The 14304-nt window shown below is 39.3% G+C and overlaps 1 protein-coding gene and 2 long non-coding RNA genes across 3 annotated transcripts in view; all 3 read right to left on the minus strand.

The window, feature by feature from the left end:
- Positions 1 to 14304, minus strand: part of LOC143377223 (mitochondrial inner membrane protease ATP23 homolog) — a 200707-nt gene that overhangs the window by 126864 nt on the left and 59539 nt on the right. The window lies entirely within an intron of this gene.
- Positions 3686 to 14304, minus strand: part of LOC143377255 (uncharacterized) — a 59728-nt gene continuing 49109 nt past the window's right edge. Inside the window, exon 2 of the long non-coding RNA XR_013087268.1 lies at positions 3686 to 3882. This is a non-coding gene — a long non-coding RNA (uncharacterized LOC143377255). The remainder of the gene's footprint in view (positions 3883 to 14304) is intronic.
- On the minus strand, positions 6038 to 7467 carry LOC143377045 (uncharacterized). The gene is made up of 3 exons (XR_013087234.1): positions 7349 to 7467; positions 6690 to 6801; positions 6038 to 6207 (listed from the first exon to the last, which is right to left on the minus strand). It is a non-coding gene; the product is annotated as an uncharacterized LOC143377045 (long non-coding RNA).

A 14304-nucleotide genomic window follows, 5' to 3' on the forward strand; every position in this document is an offset into this window, starting at 1 on the left:
CCGTATATAAGCTTCCGAATAAGACCAAATTCAATAAAATCAGTCCACGCATGACAGAGATATCCTAATATCGTCTCATGGATCTGTCAGAAACGGTAAGATTTTTTTCCGATTCTTCTCCTTCAAGCCAAATTTTTGTCGACTTTTGTCGAAACCGACTTTCGTCAACATAATACGTATACGCGTTACACGCACATGTTTAGCCAAAAGAAGCTACGAACACATGTTCCGTTCGTCGACTCTCGGGATCATTCGGCAGGGATCGTCGTCCGTCATTGTACATATACCTATGTATACTATTGAATTATAACCTACCAAGTGTCATTATAACATACCAAGTGTCGAATAAGGAAATTTGTCAAATAAGGAAAGTTGTCAAAATTTTCTGAAATGTCACGAGTTTTTACTCTACATAGGACACTGAATTGTTGTCTCAATTAACAAGGTAAGTCGCCAAAATGTATTAATAGACTTTTTACTTAGAGTTACAAACTTGGAAGTTGTCGGGAGAAGGTTCGACAGAGAAGCAACTTTTTTCGCACAAGTTTCTAGAAATTTGTACCAAGCATGTACAAAATAATATAATTGTTTTTATACCAGCAAACTATTTTTAATTTAGGGTTTTTATGTAAAACTTATAGAAATGAAGGGGACGCACAGGCGTGGATAAAAATGGAGGGGACGCACAGGCTTGGAGGTTGTGCGGAGAAGATTAGATAGACAGAGAAGCATCTTCTATTGCATAAGTTTCTGGAAATTTGTCAAATAAGGTAAATCGACAAAATTTGTCGAAAGATATAGCATTAAGAATTAAGAAAATTATAGTCGATTGCTTGCAATGTAGAGCAAGTCACATTAGTGAAGAAAGTACGCTGATAACACATCTCCCTTGATTATTTTCAATCTATTGTGAAAGACATTCGTAATACTTTAATCAAATCCACAGTAGTTGCTACGCTATTCATTAATTTTATTAGTTTCCCATTAACAATATTTCAATTGACCACTAAGCATACTAAATTAATTTTATTTCAACACCAATAAATAGTGCGTAACACTACCACTTTTCGTTGCACGACTAATGACGCTAGAGAATCTCCAACAATCAACAAAACACAAGAACGTCTCGTCGCATAGCAACAAGATGCTCATCTCAAAGCACTATGATGTTCATCTCGTATATTCCCTGTTCAATAGAAGTGTCAGACGTATCTTTATTATTGAACCAATTGTCGAGCAAAGTGGATTTATCATTGCATGACAACATTGGCGATATTTCATTATCCGAAGAACAATTAAATACTTTCACTGATCTTAACTGGGAAAACATTATAAAACTGCGGCAAATGTTCTCCAGTATGCAAAACAGCGAGTCACAAACAGTAATACAAGCTCCAGTTTTATTTTTATTTAAGTTTAGAAGCGGTAGCTCTAACAAAATAATTCAGCAGATACTCGGCCTAGAATATGAACAGAACAAATGGCTACGTTGTTGATATAGCAGGTCCATTTAATGGTACAATGAACGATGCCACTACAATGAAAATTCTGTTAGAAGATCCGACTGGAATAAAATCAATTTTACAGCCAGGTGATTTTTGTACTGTCAACCGTGGTTTCCGGGATGCTGTGCAGAACATGCAGGATCAAGGATATAATGTTTTAATGCCGGCATGTAAAGGGAAGCGAGCACAGTTAACCTCGGAGGAAGCGAATGATTCCCGATTTGTAACCAAAGTACTTTGGGCGGTAGAAGCAGTACACTGTGCTATAGGACAAAAATATTGTTTATTGCACCACAGTATGGACAACAAAATGCTATCAGGTCTCAAATCATTATGCCAAATAACTGGGTTCCTAAATAACATGTTTTGGAAGAAATTAAATTCTGACCCAGAACTTGCTGACGCGATAATTGACCATATGAAATAAGGGCAATCCCAACGAAACACACTTTAGGAATTAGTAGAAACTGAACATTTAAATCGACGTAAAAAAACCCTTTACGACAATGTCTGCTACTTCCCTCATAGATTTTCCAGAAATCTCGGAAAATGAACTGAAGCTAATATTTACTGGTACATACCAATTGTCACAAGTGGTATGCTATCTCGCCGAGCTGATGAATGCTGAGGATGTTTTGAACGTCGATTATTATAAAGAAAATAGTAGGTAATATTATAAAAACGGGAGTCCGTTCAAGACACATAAACAGTAAATCATATCAACGCTATATTCAGTACGAACCAAATTCGAATACCTGTACCGGTATACAATGCTATACTTGTGATTGTGCGAATGGCAATAGGACTGTGGGATGCTGTTCCCATGTTGCTGCTATAATTTCTAATTTAGCACATGGGCGTTACAAATCCAAAATTATTAAGTCAGCGAAAATATTAACTGAATTATTCGATGTCTCCAACGTAACTGCTTTTATTGACGAAGACAGCGACGAAGATTAGAACCAGAAGTCGATAACGTGTAAGTTAAAAAATTACCTTTTTATTAAGGTGTAAACTACACACGAAACTTTAAACGCGTTCTTCTTCTAAAATATTCAACGTATTATTTAAAAATGTCCGAATTGTTTATTTCCGATGATCCATTTTCAAGGAAAGGCATTCGTCGCAAAGCACTTGAATAATAATTGCCGAAACTCGTTAAATATGTAATTTTTACAACGTAATGACATTTATGAATATACATTTTCCTAAGCTTTCCTAAAAAGAATCGAAAACATGCAAGATTCTTTGCCCTCCCTATTGATCATGCGGCCGGCCCATTTATTACAATCTGCCAAGAGGTTTTATATACGTTTTATTTATTTTTAATATGTTCCACCAATTCGACCCCTCTGCACCTTATATAGATAATAACTAAGTAGTGAGGCTTTACTCCTGATTTTTTTCGTAGGTGTCACTCAAGAGGTTGTTCGCAAAAACAACCCCCTAAAATGAATTCCTTTATTTGCACCCTTAACAATTGATCTGCAATTTCGAAAAAATATATGTGGCAGAGATAAGAATTACCTATTACGTGCATTTTGGAGCATTCAAATATCTTCAATAGTTGCTGAGAAAAAAATTGTAAACTTTATGGTTGTCATCTCCATATCACCCTAACGAAAGGGGGTAGAGATCTGAAATTTCTCTCAGTGTTTCTTTAGGCAAGGAGCATTATTTCGAACACATAAATACTAAAATTGGTGCTGGGGCTGTTTTCCCTATGCTTACCCGGCTAGACACTTTTATTATTTTAGAGTTTTAAGAAATATGTATAAACAAAATCGAATTTTATTATGAATGTGGAAAAATGTATAATTTATAGGAGAAAAAAAAATTGGGACATAATATTTATTAATTAAACTATTTTATTAAACGATTTTATTCAGCTTTGATGCTCTGTTTTCTTCTTGTATGTTTGCTTCATATCTGAAAAGTCAAATTTAAACCATTTCCGCCAATCGACTGAATACGTATAACATAATTTACATATTTATTTAATATTAAAGGTAGGAATAATTAGAAAATATTTAATAAACTTAGAATCCAAGGTACACCATATTTACTGCTAAAAATATGTATTTCTCTATATTAGAGTATGGATTAGCTCTTGAATACAATACAATTTATTTAGATTGGTTCTTTGGAGAATTCTAAAAAATAGTTTAACAGAAAGAAGATTGTAAACTGTTGTACACATTTTATAGAAGATAATAATAATATAATATTAAAAATTATCTGAAGTCATTCCCTATACAAATTATCTTTGTAAAAAGAAGTGAGATCCCCATAAAAAACTTAAAAAAAGTAAAAAAGTTACGCCAAGTACATGAAATCAAATAAATCACAAAAAATAGAAGATAATAATTATTGTAGCCTTCCAGGATAGGAATAAGGATAAATTCTGGACAGACAAGGTTTATTCGGATTAGGTAGGAATACATGGTCTGGTTGACAAGACGGGGCTACAAATTTTAGAAGACAGACGTTGCGTCTCGCTGAATTTATACAATTCTTTACAAGATTCCACTGTGCAGACGGTATTTGACTTTATTCTAATGAGGCGTCCAGTAGTTACTCTGTACTTTCCCGTTCGATTGGCGTCCAGGGATTGCCGCCGAACTCTCCATATCGAACGGCCGTCCAGGAACAGACTCTGGTGTAGTGATGCGCGATATTTATCGATAACTGCATATGACAGGCAAATATCGATATTCTTTATCGATATTTCAAACACCGATAATTACACGTATCGATACTTTTGGTCCACGTATCGATAATTTTTTTGCACCCTCCATGAATCATGACCTGAGTTGCTACGCAATTCCCCACGTGTGACGGCACATTGACATAGGTAATACGACTTGCGCCCGCCCACCATTCCCGCCAATCACCAGCCCACACCAGCCTTAGGCTGCCAGCCACCTAAAACTGCCTAAAACTAGAATTTATATTTTAAGATTGCCGTCTCATCGGGCCTCGAATGTGTGCGTACGCTCACACAAGCTAGGAAAAACGTGTACGTATACGTGATGTAGTAAACAAACCGTTTCAACCAACTTACGTCGTGGAATCGGCAAGAAGGAAGCTTTTGGGGGTATAGTTGCCTCCAGTGGACATCCGTGCAGACGGGTCTGGTGCGTTTGAACGCTAATAAGCACCATACGTTGAAATAATAATGAATTTATAACTCGTGTACTGAGACAGACTCGAGAAATGACAGAATTATTCTTCAACGATTCTCCGTCACCGGCGCTAATGGTATATTCGCGCCATGTACCATCAGAACCGGTGGAAGTCCAAGCTAGCCGATAAATGTAGGAAATACATAGTTGGCGATACCTATCGAGAGTCGTATCGCGTTGTTGCCGCATTTCCCCTATTACTATTTGTCGTCAGGATGGCTTGAATGAATCCCGGTGAAGCGGCTGGAGAACAAAGATGGGCAAAGATAATATCTGGATAAATTAGAATAAAAGATACATTATGTTTATCCGTTATATCTCTTCGAGCTGCGGATGTGGGCTATTCGGCGGTTTCTAATCTCGGTTCGAGAGGCATATAGTGTTGCTTGCGTTGGATTATGTATTAATAAAATGGGTATGTTTGTATATCCAGATGATACGCTCTAGAGCCTGTACGGATACACCAATTTAGACAAATGAGGTGTCTTTAGAAATATCCTACAATATATAATTTTCAAAATTGTGTGATAGAAATAAAAAAATTGGAAGGACTTGCAAGTAGTGATCTGGATCCGAGGAGAGTTTTTAACATCCCTCACTACAATGTTTCCCCGAACTAAACAGGCTGCGACCCTTGCCATACAATATTGCTATATATAACTAAAAAGTAAACAATAAAAAAAATTAGAAATCCCGACTGCTTAAAACGGGAACTAAAATGACAAAAACAAGACTTAATTTATTTATACATGGTATATTATTTATTATAAATAGGATAATAATATGATGACAATTTAAATAATTACAAGCATGTACCGCAATGTCTAAAGAAAGTGTGTCAAGCTGGTAACAAAAAGAGGTGGACAACATCAATGCAAATTCATGCTTATATAGTGACATTTCAACTTCAGCGTATTTTGTAAATTATATGTTTCTCTCTTTGTCCGTGTGGGGAATCATTTATGATAAATAATATACCTTGTATAAATGAATTAAGTCTTGTTTTTGTCATTTTAGTTCCCTTTTAAGCAGTCGGGTTTTGTAAATTTTGTTAATTTTTAGTAACATACTGCCGAGATTTTCCAGATTAAAATGAGTTGAAACACAGTATAAATCGGTTTATTTCTAGAACTGTACTAGATAATTGTCTATAAATGTACCATTGCTAATCTGATACTGCTAAACATAATTCGATTTATACCGTGTTTAAATTTATTTTCATATGGAACATCTCAACAGTATGTTACTGAAACGTTCATGCCGATACAATAGAAAATGTGAACATTTTACATTCTATTAATACAAACAAAATACACAATCATTAAATATTTTAATATATATTTTTATTTATATAAAAATTATCATCGCTGGTAGATAATAATTTGGCCCCCTTGGCCCTCCCCCTTCCAGCCACCTCCACGCCTTCCTCCCCATCCGCCTCCGCGCCTTTCTCTCCAGCCGCCTCCATGCTTTCCTCCCGAGCCGCCTCCGCGCCGATACGTTAGGCGTTTTAGTGCCTTTTTTATCCGGAACAGTAACATTTAATTACATTTTCATAAAATTACATAACATAAAAAATATCGCACACAAACGAAATAATTTTCACACCAGAGTTGGGCACAATGTAATCTAATTACAAATTACGATTAAAATGTAATTGCGTAATTGATTACACATTATTTTCTGTAATCTTTAGGTAGTTGACCACAATATTATGTGTACTTGTGTAATTGATTACACATTATTTTCTGTAATCGTTAATTTGGTAGTTGACAAAATATTATGTGTTGAAAATAATGTGTAATCAATTACACGAGTACACAAAATATTGGGATCAACTACATAAATTAACGATTACAGAAAATACTGTGTAATCAATTACGCAATTACATTTCAATTGTAATTTGTAATTTGTAATTTGTAATTAGATTACATTTTGCCCAACTCTGATTCACACATATGCTCTCACGGTCACATAAACCACATTGCACATAATTACTTGTTTTAATTCCGCCCTCATCGTCATCTCCAATCTCCTCCTTTGCCTCCTTTACCTCCTGTTCCTTCTTTCCATCCTCCTCTCGCCTCGCTTCATTGAGCGCTTCTTTCATCTGGAAATGAAATAATGAATGTATTATTTTATGACAAATAGTAAGAGTATATCGACGCGCGTTACGAAGAGAAACACGTTTCATTTTTTTCTTACGGACAACTGCATGTAGAAAAAATGAAACATGCTACTTTTGAAGAGTAACTTTTCGTAACGCGCGTCGATATGAACATGTAGGGTAATTCTCTCGCTAGAGTCCTCAAAGACAATGCCGCCAATAAGCAGCGCCTCGCTGAGTTTCGTGGAAGTGACGAATTCCACGTTCTGCATTTCTCAACAGATCTTTGCGAAAATGGCGTCAATCGATATCGTGCAGATGAAAATGGCCTCACGCTAACTTCGTTAAAAATAGACCGCCAGGAATTCATTAGTATCACCGCCATATCGATTCGATGAAGAATTCAGAATTTTTTAACATGCCGTAGTGAATATCGTCTCGAGCGTCGAAATCCACGAAGCTCAGCGAGACGCGACTTATTGGCAGCATCGCCTTTGAAGACTCTAGCCAGAGAATCACTCTGTATAACAGTATACAATATAATACTTACGTTATTCATATTGTCCATTTATCCCAACTTGCTGGGACGTCCGCGTGGTTTGTTTTCTTTCAACGGAATGACTCTCTACGCAACAGACTGTTTTCGCCGTTGCCTGGTTTGTAGAACGTTATTTGTTTCAGAACGCACCACAGACAAATCTTCGAATTCACGTTTCACGTTCACGGTTCGCGTTTACGTTTTTTTGCAACGGGCACAAGGATTTTGAATTGTGTTGTGTTGCGTTGCGTTGTATTGTGTTTGTGTTTGTGTTTGTGTTGTGTTTGTTGGTTTAGTGTAAAATGAGTGATACTCGAAATGTGGATATGCAGCACGTGCTGGAAGATATGGACAATAATACTCCGGTTCGTTCGCGACATTTACGTTCGTACGCAAAGAGATTATCGAAACGGAGAGTACATCGCCAAAAGAGAAGGTCTTTAGCCCTTCAGAAGAAACAAGAAAGCGCAAAAACGGCAGACGACACTGCCGTAGGACAACGTCCAGAAGAAGTGGCCGAGGAGCGTATAGTAGAGGAACCATCAACATCCGATGGACGAAATCATACGCATCAAGAGATACAGTACTTGCCATCTGATGAAGATACTGATACGGCCAGTTCGTTATAGAAAAAGTTGCGAAGAACGAGCCGCAAGAGCAATCGCGTCTCCTAAATAGCAACGATATAATGAATTTCGCAAATGTGCTTACTCAATTGCAAAAAATAGGTAAGCATGCAAAAGAAACGGAAGACTGTGGCATTGAACACCTACGAATAACTGGTGTGAAACGGCGTGGCTTCAAGAGCATCTTCAGCGTAATGTGCACTTTATGCCATTACAAAGCTGAAATCTGCAATCAATCGGACGAAGCCGAAGAAGTGGATTGCAATCAGGGCGCCGTTAATGCAACAATTGTATGTGGAGGCAGCTATGCCCACTTGGAACACACTTTTGCAGGAGTGAACATACGTTGCATGTCGAAGAGACACTTTGTGAAGAATCAAGATGAATTCGTCAAGTCTGTAATTGTCGCTGCAGAAGAAGAGGTGTTAGCAGCGGCTAAAGAAGAAAAACGTTTGGCAATTGATCAGGGACCCCTCACATCCCCGTTGTGGCCGATGGAAGCTGGATGAAGAGATCGTACCGCAGTGGATGTTACGATTCTGCTTCTGGAGTCGGCGTGATAGTTGGCTATCATACGAAGAAAGGTTTATTTTACAGCGTTCGAAATAAAGTTTGCAGAATTTGTCGGATTGCTGCGAAAAACAAGATAGAACCCCGAAAGCACATATGCTTCAAAAACTGGAACACATCTCGAGCATCGACTGCTATGGAAAGCGATGCTATAGTAGAAGGATTCAATACTAGCGTAGAAAAACGTGGGCTCGTTTATTATACTCTGATTGCTGATGGGGACAGCAGCGTGTATAAGAAGATTATTGATGCTGACCCGTATAAGAGACAGATTCGTGTAAAAAAAATTGAATGCACGAATCGTTTGTTGCGAAACTTTTACACAAAAATGAAAGCGATTGTGAAGAAGACTACACCTGGACCATTGAGGCAAGCTATGGAAAGTAGCACTCGCCGGATACGCACGGACAACGTAAAAGCCGCAAAATTTAGGTACAATCAGAATGTATCAATCAACGAGAAAACGAAGAATTTGTATGGCGACATACAGAATGTTCCGAGCCACGTGTTTGGTGAACACAAAGAGTGTGCACAATTAGAATATTTCTGCAATGGAAAGAATAAAGAGAACGAAAGAAACATCGTTCCAGAATTGATGAAAATTGGGGTGTACCAGGACGTAAAAGAAATACTTCGTCCACTGTTAGCTCACGCGGAGAGCTTACTCTATAACACTAATAATAACGCTGTGGAAAGTTTGAACGCGATAATTGCCAAGTACATTAGCGGAAAGATTAAATTTCTCCAAAAGAGGATCATATACAAGAAGATGTGCTGCTGCTGTCGTGGAGTCCAACAGTAACCAAGTGCACTCGCGATTGAATGCGGCAATGAGGAAGAAAACGCCCGAGGTTGTTCGTCAAACGGAAGAAAAGAAGAAGAAAAAAAAAGAAAAGAGAGCTGCAAAACAGAAGGAAACGAAGGCTGCGCGATATGTACGCAAGCAATTGCACTCGCAGAAAGATTCTGATTATGGACAAAATGTACAGAGGCTAGACATGCCATCCCAAATGAATGAACTGGAGCGGGAAAAGCATATGCAATTGCTGAGTGAGTGGCAAGGCAAAAGATATGCTATTGAGGAAGAAACCACCCGACAAGCAAAGAACCGCAGATGGTTGTAGTACAGGTCCAAATTGTTGACAGCATCCAATTTTGGACAAGTGTGTCGTCGCCGACCTGACACGTTTTGCGCAAATGCAGTAAAATCCTGTATCCGAAGATAATTAGTGCACCCGCGGTGGAATACGGGAAAGAATGCGAGAAAATTGCTCACGAAGAATTGAAGAAGCAATGTACAGATATTGCAGAATGTGGAATTTTCATCGACAGCTGCATCCCCTTCTTAGGTGCTTCACCGGATGGTATCATCGGTCAAGAGGGTATTGTGGAAATCAAATGCCCCAAATCAGCGGAGAACTTTTCGCCAGAAGAAGCGATAGAAAAACCACCCGCTTTCCGACGCATGTTTACACGTAAAACAGGTATTTCAATGAGCAAAACGCATTACTATTTTTATCAAGTACAAGGCCAGTTACATATTACTGACAGAAAGTACTGTATATTTTGCGTTTGGACCCCGAAGGGGCTGAAATCTATAAAAGTAGAAAGAGATGATGCGTTTTGGAAAAGAGAAATGAAGCCAAAACTGGTTCAATTTTATTCAGAATGCATGCTACCGGAATTAATAGAAAGTCGGCACAATAGGTGCATGCCTATTCGGGAGCCTCAATTTATATTAGCAGAAAGAGCGAAAGAAAAATCGAAAAGCTTGAAAAAGCGAAAAAGGTCTCACTCCGAAAATAGTGAAACTATTGCATCGGCCTCGCACCGCGGTGTAAAGTGACTCTGTCAGTGGTCACAAGTGCCAGCAATAGGGCCCTTTACACACGCCGCGCGGCCCGCAAAAGTACGTGAAGCCGGATCGTGGCGCTCCTTCGCGCGGGCCAGAAGGTCGTACCCGTCACTACTTAGAGATAGCGAGTTCGGACTCCCATTTCTACGTCGACTCCACATGCTTTTTACACGATCCACCGCAGTAGTGTATTGTGTACTACTTGTTCGATGTATATCATCGATCTGCGAAACGATCGGCAAGACACGATCGTGATATACGTTCGCGAAAAGTATCTCAAATTCCTCGATATACCAGGCTATCATAAATGCTGTTACTATAGGGTACACTGAAACATCTGTTTTTAGGAAGCTACATTTGGTTGACCTGAAGGTGCTATAAATTCTGGAAATGGTTTATGACTCAGTTATAACGACTGTAAAATTTTATAAGGGTACTTTAAAAAATGTTCAAATGTTTCCCCGGCAATGCGATGGCAAATGAAATTGCAGTTAACACATTCACTGTTGTGACGATCATAAATATTCCTATCAACGGCAATAATTACCATGCCACTGCTTGTTATATAAATATATAAACTAATATTGATAGACAATAAATACATATAGGTATGCAAGTGATGTTATATCTAAGATAAATGATGATGAGATGTAATATGTAAGATGTTTTGAAGAAGGGGGGTAGTCTTCTGATTGGTCGTGATTCAGGTCAAATTTTTCACCCACGCTCTTGCGTGGCGCGCAGCAAGAAAGCATCACAGTCCTGCCCGCGCGCCAGAAAGCACCACGCTCCTGCCCGCGCGCAAACCTCCAATCCAGATGAATTTACATAAGAGACAGAAAAGGTAGTTAGAAAAGGAAAAAACGATACTTGAAACCGGGCGCGTTGCGCGCCTCAGGATTTCCGACAGTGCGGACGAGGCTGAGGCGCGCGACGAGCCTGGCAGCCGATCCTGGCAGCCAAGACTCCAGACGCAACGCCGTCGATAAGCCGTGCCTCGATGGGTTTCGAGGACTTCGACCCTCGAGACCAGGGGGACCGTACCATGTTGCCCCCTAAGACGTGGCGAATCGAAAATTCTACATTTCGCACCGGATCTTGGCGAAAGTGACGTGTATTGTTTCCTTATGTTTTCCCGATGAAAATGGTCCAAAAACGATACAAATCGGATTGTAATTAAGGAATCTTTATAATAAATTGATGTCCATAACTTCGTTAAAAATAGTCCGATTTATATGAAATTTGGTATAATTTTCATTTGAAAAACGTAAAGAATCCATCGGTGTCACGTCCATATCGATACGATAAAGAATAAAGTATACAGTTTTTCTGAAACAGGTATGAATCCTTGGCCGACCGCAGCGAATCGAGGTCGGCGACCCACAGTCGAGGGTGAAATATTCATTACAGCGTATTAAGAAATTCTTTATTCTTCGTCGTATCGATATGAAAGTAACACTAATGGATTCCTGGTGTTCTCCCAATTAAAATGATCACAAATATCATGCAAATCGGACTACTTTTACACAAACAATACAAATTATAAAAGGAGTAGGCATTCCGTGGTCCGAACGATGGCCAGAACGAGCAAAGAACCTAATAAAAAGGAAATAAATATAGGGAAAGTAACCGTAATAAACGTACTAATGGATTCTGCCTTTTCTCCGTGCATTCACTTAAAACGTAAGCATTGGTTCCTCCCTCCATAGGTCAAATTCCTAGCGGGGGTGGTTATGGCAAAATGTAATTGGTTAAGGCGTGACAAAAGTATATTGCTCCAACGGCGGGTTCCACCGGTGACAATTCTAATTGCCCTACTCCTGGGACTCTCCGCAATGCCGTTACTGATGGGCTTCAGCCCACGACGTCTTTATTGCTGGACTAAACATTGAGAATCACAGGACAATGGTCAAATAAGGAAATACCTCGCGAGGCTTACACATCTGGCAACGAAACGTAAACTAAAGACGTATTTACAACCCCTGATTTTTATAACACGACCGCCGTTTGGGCAGAAGGACGTTTTGCATTTCCTCCTGGGCTCAAATCAGCCCCTCTTGTCACGCCTTAACCAATTACATTTTACCATAACCACCCCCGCTAGGAATTTGACCTATGGAGGGAGGAACCAATGCTTACGTTTTAAATGAATGCACGGAGAAAAGGCAGAATCAAAAGAAAAGTCAAAGTATCAATACGTTCGTATAGTTCTGTTACGTCAGTGATTTGCTTGGTGATTACTGATAAAATTAGGATGGACGATACAAAGTGGAGTAAGACGGCAGTAACAGGGTTAATTACCTTATATAAAACAATGCCTTCTCTATGGAAAGTGAGGAGTAAGGAATATCAAAATCGCAATTTAAGAAACGATTGTTATGAAAAATTAATAACGTACTGCAAAACAATATTCCCCAATGCGGACAGAGAGTTCGTATGTAAAAAAATTCAATCTCTGCGTGGGACATATCGCAAAGAATTTCGAAAAGTAGTGGCATCTACACGATCTGGGAACGAGGCCGAAGATGTATACGTGCCATCACTTTGGTATTACGATTTACTACAGTTTACAAAAGATCAGGACATCCCAACGGCGAGTATAACGAATATCGAGGAGGAGACATCTCTCCCGGACGAGCCCGAAGCGATGCGGGACGAACCCGAAGAAATTGAATGTCAACCTATCGACGTACAGGACATGGACGACACCGAGACGCAGCCTAGCAATCAAGTAAGTTTATTTATGACCTCATTTATTTTATTACTACACTCCTCAAAAAATTCGGTATAGCTGGAACCACGGACGAGTTTTTATCTTGTAAAAAATTAATTCTACACAAGGAAAACAAGCTAAATGTCTAGCAGAAATCGAACATTTTTTTAAAATGCTGTCACTGCAAACTTTTATTCTTAAGGACCCTCTGTGGCTACAACTACGTGGAAATATCATTTCAATGTAGTACTGAAGGTAAACAAGAAACTGAATATAATTTTACAATGGACACAGACAATAAAAAGGAAACATATGGTTGTATTTTTGTGAAATTTTAGTTTATTAGGGTGACTAAGTATGTGGGTATTAGGACTTCCATTTCCGGTTTGTAAGAAGCGTGACGTGTGAGTGAGCAGTGTGAGAGATAGGAGTGGATAAGGTGTTAGTAGGGCAGGTAGGGTGTGAAAAGTGGGTACAGAGGGAGAAGAGGGAGCTGGGAGTGAAGGGAGAGATAGGGCAAGGAAAAGGGGAGTGAGGGAGAGGAGGAAAAACAGGGTGGAAGCACGCGAGTGTTGAGGTTAGGGTAAGGAGGGAAGGATTGAACGGATGTGGAAAAGGCGGGAGAGTGGAGAAAGAGAGGAAGAGAGAGACATCGGGCGGTGAAGAAAGGAAATAAGGATATAGCGGAGACAGTAGATAAAGTAGGGAGTGAGAGAAGGGGAAATAGGCGGAAGGTAAGGAAGATATGATGGAAGGGAAAGAGGGAGAAAAGGGAGAGGAAAGAGGAAAAGAAAGGGTAGAAACAGAGAGGAAGGTAGATGAAAAGGAAGAAGAGGCGAAAAGGAGAGGTAGGAAAACGAATGCAGAGAGACTGGCAAGGGAAAGGAGCATGAGTGGAGGAAGCATAGGTGAAATTGCGGAGTTGTGGAAGAGAAAGAGAGAGAAAGAGGAACAGGGTCATGGAGAAGAGAGTGGAATAGAAGCGTTCCAAAAGAGTATAAAGGTAGGAAGATCACCGGAGGGAGAAAGAGAGGGGGGAGGAATAGAGAGGCTATTAAAGGAAATGAGGGCGGAGATGAGGAAGGATCTGAAGGAAGTAAAGGAACAAGGGAGAGAGGCGAGGGAAGATATGGCGTCATTAAGAGAGAAAATGGAAGAATGGGAAGAGAAGTGGAGAAGAGAAAAGAAAGAGTTGGGAAATAGA

The sequence above is a fragment of the Andrena cerasifolii genome, chromosome 15 (assembly GCF_050908995.1).
Source record: "Andrena cerasifolii isolate SP2316 chromosome 15, iyAndCera1_principal, whole genome shotgun sequence".
Taxonomy (NCBI): domain Eukaryota; kingdom Metazoa; phylum Arthropoda; class Insecta; order Hymenoptera; family Andrenidae; genus Andrena; species Andrena cerasifolii.